The sequence below is a fragment of the Sesamum indicum genome, linkage group LG10, assembly GCF_026168435.1.
Source record: "Sesamum indicum cultivar Baizhima isolate 11 linkage group LG10, ASM2616843v1, whole genome shotgun sequence".
Lineage (NCBI taxonomy): Eukaryota > Viridiplantae > Streptophyta > Magnoliopsida > Lamiales > Pedaliaceae > Sesamum > Sesamum indicum.
In genome coordinates, this window is record NC_142666.1 from 21,267,239 (window position 1) to 21,277,201 (window position 9,963).

Sequence of the window (9,963 nt, forward strand, 5' to 3'; positions counted from 1 at the left end):
ATTTTAATTTTAATATTAGATAAATATTTTTAGATTATAATTTTTTTCATAATATAATGGACGTATCATTTTGAGAATTCTAATGAATGTAACTTATGAATAAATATAAGATAGTGAAATCTCTTGAGTGTTTATTTTTATTGTAAGAAAATATTTGTACCTTTATTGGGGTACATTTTCATATTATGCTCTTATTGAGTTATATAGTTAATCTTTTCTTAAATGGAACTTCTTACTTAAACAATCCAAAATAAGGAGTTTTGATAAATTATTTTATTTTACTATTGAGTTTGTGAATATTATTATTTTTATTTCATATTAATTGACTTAAATACAAAATAGTGAAATACAATCATCTGCGAACAAAAAATATAAAATTTTGATTTTGAAAAATATTTTTAATTTAGTAGTACCAATTAAATTTAGAAAGTGAATTACAAATAATAGAAGTAAATAGTTCCTTATCAATTAAAACAATTATTATCAATTTATTTTGAAAATATAATTGTATAATACTAATGTTTCAATAACAAAAACATAAATAACATCATGAACCTAAAGTGCCTGACTCCTGAAGAGGAAAATTATGTCCTAAGAAAGATACATAAGGAAATTTGCGAAAACCATCTTGGAGGAAAGGACTTAGCGGGAAAAGCCCTCAGGCATGGGTTCTTTTGGCCAACGATGCTCTCCGACGCACATGAGTTGGTAAGGAGATGCCGGGCATGCCAAGAACACGCAAGCATTAATCACCAGCCGACATCGCTAATGCAACCCCTTGAAAGTCCCTGCCCTTTTGATCAGAGGGGATTGGACCTAGTTGGGTCTTTTTCGCAAGCCGCAGGACAAAGAAAGTTCTTGGTCGCGGTAGACAATTTTAAAAAGTGGATAGACGCCAAGCCGTTAGCCAAGATATCGGAGAAAGATCAAGTTCCTATGGAAGAACATCATATGACGTTTTGGATCCCCCGCGCCATAATATCCGACAATGGGACTCAGTTTTCAGCGAATAAATTTAAGGACTGGTACAAGGAGTTGACGATCAAATAATTCTTTACATCAGTTAGTAATAACCAAGCAAACGGACAGATGGAGGTCACCAATCGGACAATCCTTTAACACTTGAAGACTTGATTGGGAACCGAAAAGGGGGCATGGGTGGATGAGCTCCCTAGCATTTTATGGGCATATCGAACGACACCAAGGACTCCTATGGGAGAATTCCCGTTTAACCTATCTTATGGGACAAATGCCGTAGTGCCGGCAGAAATAGGAGAACTATGTTGGCGACTGAAACATTACAACCCAAACTACAACGAGCAAGGGTTGAGGATGAACGTAAACTTTTTCGAAGAGTGCAGAGAAAAAGCCACAATCCGGGCCACTATTTACACAACCAATGCGAGAGTCAAGCCGAGAAGTTTTTAAGTGGGAGATCTGGTGATGCGAAAAGCCTAAGCTTTGGGCCCCATTGGAAAGTTGGATGCAAAGTGGGACATCCCTCGCACGTGGAACATCGCAAATCTCAAGAAGTATTACTATTAAGTTATCTGGGTACGTAAAGTTCCATTTTTGAATGTTTTGTAATAAGGGGCAAAGTAGAAGTGTAGCGTTTTATCCCTCCCCGTCGACCTCTTGTGAAACTCTTATAATTTACGCCCAAGTAATGAAGTTAATTTTTCCGCTGTAGTTCAAAATTTCTTTGATAAGGGGGATCTATGGATTTTCGAGAGGCTCCCTTGAGATACCAATTTCCCCGAGACCCCTAACCGAAAATCCACTAAGATCAACCCCCAACGACGTTATCCCTGGAAAACTTTTCCTCCCTAAATGAAGTTGGCAAAGATCCAACTCTGGGACGCAAGCGAAATCATCCCTTGAGACAACACACAATCAAAATACATTGCGTAAAAAAAGCAAACTCATCCTAGAAAGATACAATGCGAGTGACATAAAAGTCGATTAAGTAAAATACTACAAAATCACGAGTTAGAACCGCCTACTTACAAAAGCGCCCCATATGAGGCGAAGCGGTCACCCTAAATAATATACATTACAAGGAATTATCCCCATCACAATGTATCATGAGGAGTGTTGTTGTGCATATAAATTTTTTAATTTAAACCGAGTTAGATCAAACATAAATCAATTACACAGTAAATATAATACATTTGTCATGGAATTGATGTGCAATTTGAGAGAAATGATCCATTACACGTCAAATATGTCATATTTATTGTATTTTGATCGAACCTGATTTAAACAAAGTTGTTTTTACTGTACGTATATACAAATTTGAGCTATAAAATGTGAACAAATCACAAATCTGATTTCCTGTATTTATAGTAGCACTAACTACTAGTTGACAACTTACAAATTTAGGGACTGAAGTGAAGAAAAAAAAAAGTCTAAACTGGTCATTTTATTCCCAATTATAATATGGTCAAAACGATAAATTTGAAACAAAATTCAAGTTTAGGAATGTTAATATCAAGAAATGAACTTGAGAAATTAAAACGATTCTAAATGAAAACATAATGAAGCAACTATAATATTTAATTCTAATAAAGAAGAAAAATATAGGATACTTCTAATTCCTCTAAAGTTCTTAAAAGATGAATGATATATCTAACTAAATAGCATAATATTTCAACATGCTTAATTTGCTAGGAAAGATCATAAATATTTATATAAAAATTACTAGGGCACATTAAAATTTAAATGAATAGCATATGAGTAACATGTAAATACTAATCCAAACTTCAAAAAATAAAAATATAACATTGAATAAATATCCTCAATTTTATTAAATTAAACATATTGTTGAAAAATTTAAATCAAGTGATTTCCGACTAATTAATTTTATTTTAATATTAATATTAGATTAATATTTTTAGATTATAAAATTTTTTATAATATAATGGACGTATCATTTTGAAAATTCTAATAACTGTAACTTATGATTAAATATAAAATAGTGAGAATGGCTTGAGTGTTTATTTCTATTGTAAGAAAACATTCATACCTTTCACGGGGTATACTTTCATATTTCATATTGTGCTCTTTTTGAGTTATATTGTTAATCTTTTATTAAATGAATCTTCTTACTAAAGCAATCCAAAAATAAAGAATTTGACTAATTATTTTTATTTTACTATATTACTATTTTTATTTTTATATTAATTGACATGAATACAAAATAGTGAAATATAATCATCTGTGAATACGAAATATAAAATTTTAATTTTGAAAAATATTTTTAATTTAGTAGTACCAATTAAATTTAGAAAGTGAATTACAAATAATAGAAGTAAATAGTATCCTTATCAATTAAAACAATTATTATCAATTTATTTTGAAAATATAATTGTATAATGCTAATGTTTCAATAACAGAAACGTAAAAAATATTGTGAACTTAATATATTTTATGACTAACTATGATAATATATTTACCGGTCAAAACATATTTATATAATCTCCATAAAAGAAGAGATATTTCTTATTATATGTCACGTCGGTAAGTCTCTACGAGATCATTGACATCCCCATCTCAATTATTATTAATTTTGAACATTTAAAATCAAGATATTTAACAATCACCATCACATTCATAATCATTAGCTATAGTTATATATAACCTGGAGACTTCGCCATATTCTAAAGTTGCTAATAAAATGCCAAATTTATTTATGTGTACCCATAAGTCTAAAAAACGATAGAGGATGAAAACATGCAAGCTAGCTTGTTGATAGACACTACCTTAACATTGATATACCTCAATTGGATTGTAGTTTTGCTTTTTAGTTTGTTGATGACGATTGTATACTACAAAAGTTCTATTTTCTTTTATTTATTTTTGATTGGCAGTGTATTTTCCATATGGAGAATAGAGTTCAACGATGTTCCAATTGTAAGCAGTATAGGAAAAAAAAAAGAAAAGAATTCTCAAAAAACAGTTGATTTGAGCTTCAATAAAGTACCAATTTGTGCATATGGTTTTGATCAAGTAATAAATATACAACTACAAATTAGTTTCGGATCCAAACTTTTATTTCTTTGGCTAAGAAACAAGGCGGTCTTATTGGAGCCATAATACAAAGAAGGCCGAATTACTACCATACACACTTAATTCTTATTTACAATAGACTCTGGCTGCCGATTTCTTGGAGAACCTAGGAGGGTTGATACTCTGGTGCAAAAGACTCAATACTCCAAATTACTTGAACCCAATCGCCGTGAAAGCTGTCTTCACCAACATTAAGTTGTTAGAATGAAATAAACAAACAAGAAAATGTGTACAGAATCAACAATTAAAGAGAAAACGCGCAACATAATGACATGCAATAACAACTTAATATAAGTAACATCTCTCTAAGAACTAATTTAAACACCCAGTTGTCACATATTGGCCGCTAAAAGAAGAGTGCATCTTCGACAACATCTAGAACCACATAATAACCTATATATCCATATATTCCTCTCTACCATTTTCTAGCCAAAAAAGCAACCTTTGACCTTATTAATTGCTTCTTTATCAATTTTTCCCACATTGAGAAATCAAGTAAAGTTGAAACCATTGCAATTTACTTTGTATAATTCAAACCCAAAAGTGTCTAATTTCTATGAAACACTCACGTACTCAACATTCTAATTTGGAAGCGATGGAATTACGGATTCTGAGACCGCTTTAAATATGACAGGCGCAAGAGAGTTGGAGTTGAGACGTAAACAAAAAGTAACCCTCCATTATTTTTCTTGGTTTATTCTCGGTTTGTTCATTATGTTAGGTTTTATTCCCATGTCGCTTTATCAAAACTTTTTGTTTGTCGGACATTTAAGATTCTTGTACAAATTTTACAAAACACCATATTTGTTCATATCATCGACATCTCAACTTTGCAGGCGTATCAAAGTATTGTTGGAAATTCTATAGCATACAATCACAAATTAGTTCATTTATGAACTTTAAAAAATAACATACATATAATAAATTGCATAACTGTTCTAGATGCCAGTCTCATTATCGTTTTTTAAATTATTGGTCAAATATCTTAAAAGAATTTTCAACACATCTTAACAAGTTTCAGCACGATAATCATTTGTCAAAAGAAAAGTTAATAATGTATTTCTTGAAAATCTGAACAATTATGGCAATGAATGCAATTTGACCAAAAATAGTAAACTGAATGCTTTTTAAAATGTTCCAAAAAACTTCAAAAACTGTTTCAAAGTAGATTACTTTTATAAAATTAAAATTCAACAAAGAAAGCTTCACTTAAAGTCCAAAACATATGACTTGTCATGCATTTATCCAAAAACAATTAAAGGAATTCATCTATTGCTAATCAAAATATTTTGTTAATTTTTCTTCATTATTTGTAAGCACAAGCTGATTTTGAAAAATTGAGTTTATTATAAAATACTTGACAAGAAAAACAAATCTTTGAGTAAAATATAAAAGCTGATTTTGAAAACATTAATTGATAAGAGAAGAAACAAATCTTTGAGTAAAATATAAAAGCTGATTTTGAAAATATTAATTGATAACAGAAGAACAGTTGACAAGGAAACTAATTTCCAGTAATATTAAAGGTTCTTCAAACGCAATTTAAGTTAGCAAAACTCCGTGTTCCTCAAAAACCATTTATGGACTCATGAAATTATATAGTACTCACAAAATATTTACCAAGTCCTCTTGAAAAACAGATTTTAAATTGGCATCTAGACAACAGTTAGGCATTTTAGTATAGCATTTAATTTTCAAAGTTCACAAATAAAATAATTCATGATCGAATGATATAGATTTTTCAACGCATTTTTCTATGATACGCCTGCAAAAACAAGAGGTTAATAACATGAACCAACATGAATTTTGTAAATTCATACAAGAATGTCAAATGTAATACGAACAAAAAGTTTTAAGGCAAGCGCATGAAAAGAGAACCCAACACAATAAATGCACCAAGAATAAATTTACGAAAAAAAAGGAGGGTTAATTCTCCAATTTAGGTCTCAACTCTAACCTCGCACCCTTCACACTTTGAGCAGCCTCAAAACCCATAATTATTTTCTTTCCAAACGAGAATGGTGATTCTGTGACTTTTCAAAGAAATTAAAGCAATACAATTGGGTTTGAATTATACAAAGTGTAAAATCAATGGTTCAACCACCTTGATTTCAAAATATGGAAGATAAATTGACTTAGAAGAATTAATAGGGGCACTGGTTACTTTTGAGTTAGAAACTAGAATAGAGGAATATGAAGATAGGTAGGCTACCATTAGGTTCTAAAATGTCGTCAAATAGCATACTTTAGCAGCCAACATATGTTTTAACTGAGCATTTAAATCCTACTTAACCTTTTGATTCCCGCACAATCTTTATCGATATGAGGTTATCTACTTCGCACAGAATTGGCAAATCAAATTCAAACTCTGGCCCTCGCTCTTGTAAAAGACAAGTATGAATCACACATACCAACTGACATGGTTCACTTGTAGAATCAAATAAATGCATATCATACATATTACTGAAAAATTATTTGTGACCAATAACAATAAAACTCGCATATAAAAGAATTCGTGCTAGATTACTAGTAACAACAGTACTTCTCGAAGAGATTATAAATAGTATGACATCTATTCTTTGCATTAAGATAGAATCATGAAGGCACAAAAGAAAACAACACATATACATAATATGGCGACATGCTCTAATTTAAAGGATAAAATAGATACCGCATAAACAAGATACCTTTCTATATGGCACTTGAGAGAAAATATTCTGTCTGTCCATTAATTGGTCTGGGAAGTTAAAATATCACTGTCCTAAGTGAATATTATAATACTTGAAGTCAAGTTAAAATAAGAGTAAGAGAGAGTGGATGATGGCACTTAGCTTTCAGCGGATTACATATAAGAGTAAAATACTTAGGAAGTTTCATCACAGTCCCAGGAGAATATTAAGATACTTAAGTCAAGTTCAAATAAGAGTAAGACAGAATGGACGGATGACACTTAGCCATCAGTGGATCACATACATGCAATCAGAGGTGAAGTAGGCAAATTGATCAGTAAACATAATGTTACTTACTGCTCCTCAAGTAGACACAGATTCAATAATCAAAGTGAAGACATACATGGCTTTCCATTACCTTCAAGCAGTAGTCTTACTCTAGATTGTGCAATTGACAACATCAGCATCTTGCTCATATAGCTCCATGTGTTAATAAGTGGAGCCAAAAGGTTTCAGCACCAAAGTCCTACGTGAACCAAAGATCATTCGGCAGCAATTTTCAGAAAACTTAAAATATCACTAACCTCTCACACAGGTAGAAATCATTTCCAAAAAAAACTTTTGTGAAAAGCTTGTAAGTGTACGTATGATTCTTTTACATCAATGCAAATAACCTTTTCCCAAAACAAGAAAATCACTTCCACTACATTTTTGCATTCATTTAGATAATATAACGTCAAGTAAAGAACTTTCTGAAACAGAAAATGCACACATTTATATTATTGCTGCAGTCACATTCTTTCCTATCTCAATGGTAGGAAGATCATCCAACACACCAAGATGACAATCCAAACCAAAGCCTGTAGATCCTCATGGCAGATTTGGAGAAACAAAGTGACTATGTCATGAACACTCATCGCAATTTGATAAAGTCTTGCAATTAACACAAACGTACTGATCAGAACCTATTAGACTTAAGAAAAGGGACGGGAAATATATGCCTTCAGAACACATTACAGACGTTTTGGAAAATGATAAGTAAAAACAAAGCAACAATCAAACTGTAAATAGTGAAATCTTAAGGAGGATTTAATTGCAGTAACCCGGGGAACAAAATTGTTTGAGGTTCAAATAGGCCACTGCTGTTGATTGCATTCTGAGGATCAGGGATTTCAATGGTAAATTAATGTCACTAAGAGTGGAAAATGACCAGATAAAACCAAGAAAAAACAATCATAAGCACAACAGTTTCTGAACAGAAATATTAGAACCAATCCATTCACAACTGAACAAAGACATGGCCTGAATTTCCAAACCAATCAAATTTACACATAACTGACCTTGTCTTCCACCAGTTAACTTGATTTCGACACCCTTGTCGACAAACTTCGCCAAATCCAAAACCGTTCCTTTTCGACCAGACTGAAACAAAGAAACAATCTGTATATCAGAAAAACTGACAAAAACATATATAGACATATAGATCTATATATATGCACCCGTGCACGCACACACGCCTGAGAAAGAAGAACCAGTAATTCGTGTCCTTATTAAGGCTAGAATAGCATGTTTAGGGAATACGTCTCACGAGAGATTGCTAAAGAACAGCACCTTTATGCAGCAACAAATATGGCCGGCAATTGTCGAAGGACCAAAGAAAACAATGAGAATAAACTTAACAGCTCTTCACTACACATCTTTTAACAAACAAGGGTAAATACATGATGCACCATATACAAGAACAAAACATGCAACTTACCTGTAATTAGAATTACTTATTCCCGCATTCTGAAAATGACATGAAAGAAAGACTGCAGCTCATCCTTGCACATGATTTAGAGCAAAGAAAGGATACCAGGGACAGTTCCACCAAAAGAACACTATCCCAAGAACACATTTTCTTGAAAATGAAGATAAATTCACCAACTTGACTTATTTTTTCTTGAAAGGAGAAGCAGTTAAACATAGTCAAGAGACTTGGAAATAGTTTTCAGGGAAGTTCCTTAAAAGTAGTTCCAACAATTTCCTCGGTCATGTCTTGAAAATTTTATTATTTGGGAGTTGCTGATGCCAGAATTACCAACCCGTGTACAACTTCAACATAGAATGTTAGGAACGAACGCCACCATTTTCTCACCATTTTATCCAGTGTAGCAATAAAAATCACAACAACATCAATACAGTAATCAAACAAAAAAACAACCATACCAAAAGGGAAGAGGCCTCAGAACCTCCAATGATGGGAGCCGTCTTGGCTATTCTCCTCGCAAGTTCTGAACCAACAAAACTATCTTCACCGGCATCCTTGCATTTAAGTTCCGCACCTTTGTCCCCGGCAATAGTAATCCACGGCGTACTAGAGAATCCATGTAGTAGTTGAATTTCAAGAACCTTGAAATCATTCACCAACACCATAAAGAAAAAAAAAACAGAGTAAGACCGTGTAATTCAAGAATTCGTGATCTTTAAGAAGTACTCATACCAAGTTTTCCATTGGGCAGATAAATTCATTTAAACAAGATACATTTAATTTCACAAAGCAAGAACCCTAAATCAAGAAACTTAAAAAAGAAAAAAAAAACTCACTTGCTTTGATCAAGAAGTACCTACTGAAAAAAAGAAGAAACTGAGGTTGGAGAATGGTGGCTGTCGGCGGAGGAAGGCGACTGGTGGCTGACAGCGGAGGAAGGCACGGCTGCCTCAAGTATTGAGAATTGATGCTGCAGATGAAATGGGACGTTTTTCTAGGCTTTTTTCTAATTACACTGATATTTCATTTTTATAGGATTTTTGTATGTGTTTGGTATTTTACAACGACTATAAAATTTAGATTGGGCTGGGCCGGGCACACTTTGTTGGGCCTTAATGGATAAGTTGTTTTATCTTGTTTGCCACATACATTTAGTTCTATAAAATAAATAGTTAATTACATTAATTTTTATTAATTATTATTTGTCATCATTATTTTTTACTTTTTTTAATCCATCCATTTATGTTAAATTTTTAATTATTTTTTTATTATAAATCATTCAGAATTTACATCAATTAGGTTTTATAATTTAAGTAATTTAATATAAAAACGTTTCTCAGTTTTTAAAACTAGTTTTGTCCATCAATTAATACATATCATAATTTTTTTTATTTTTTATTTTATTATATTTATGATTATTTCATCATGTTTTTCTTTTTTTAATGTACATACATACTTATTATTGATTTTTTTAAG

At 31.8% G+C, this 9,963-nt stretch overlaps 1 long non-coding RNA gene across 4 annotated transcripts; it reads right to left on the bottom strand.

Annotated features, from left to right (window-relative positions):
* Positions 1–3,944: 3,944 nt before the first annotated feature.
* Positions 3,945–9,515, bottom strand: LOC110012727 (uncharacterized). Of its 4 annotated transcripts, none has more exons than XR_016067793.1 (5): positions 9,324–9,515; positions 8,946–9,128; positions 8,078–8,159; positions 7,156–7,263; positions 3,945–4,244 (listed from the first exon to the last, which is right to left on the bottom strand). It is a non-coding gene; the product is annotated as an uncharacterized LOC110012727 (long non-coding RNA). The 4 variants fall into 4 exon arrangements; XR_016067794.1 differs by having other exon boundaries at positions 3,945–4,248; XR_016067796.1 differs by having other exon boundaries at positions 6,756–7,263.
* Positions 9,516–9,963: the final 448 nt, after the last annotated feature.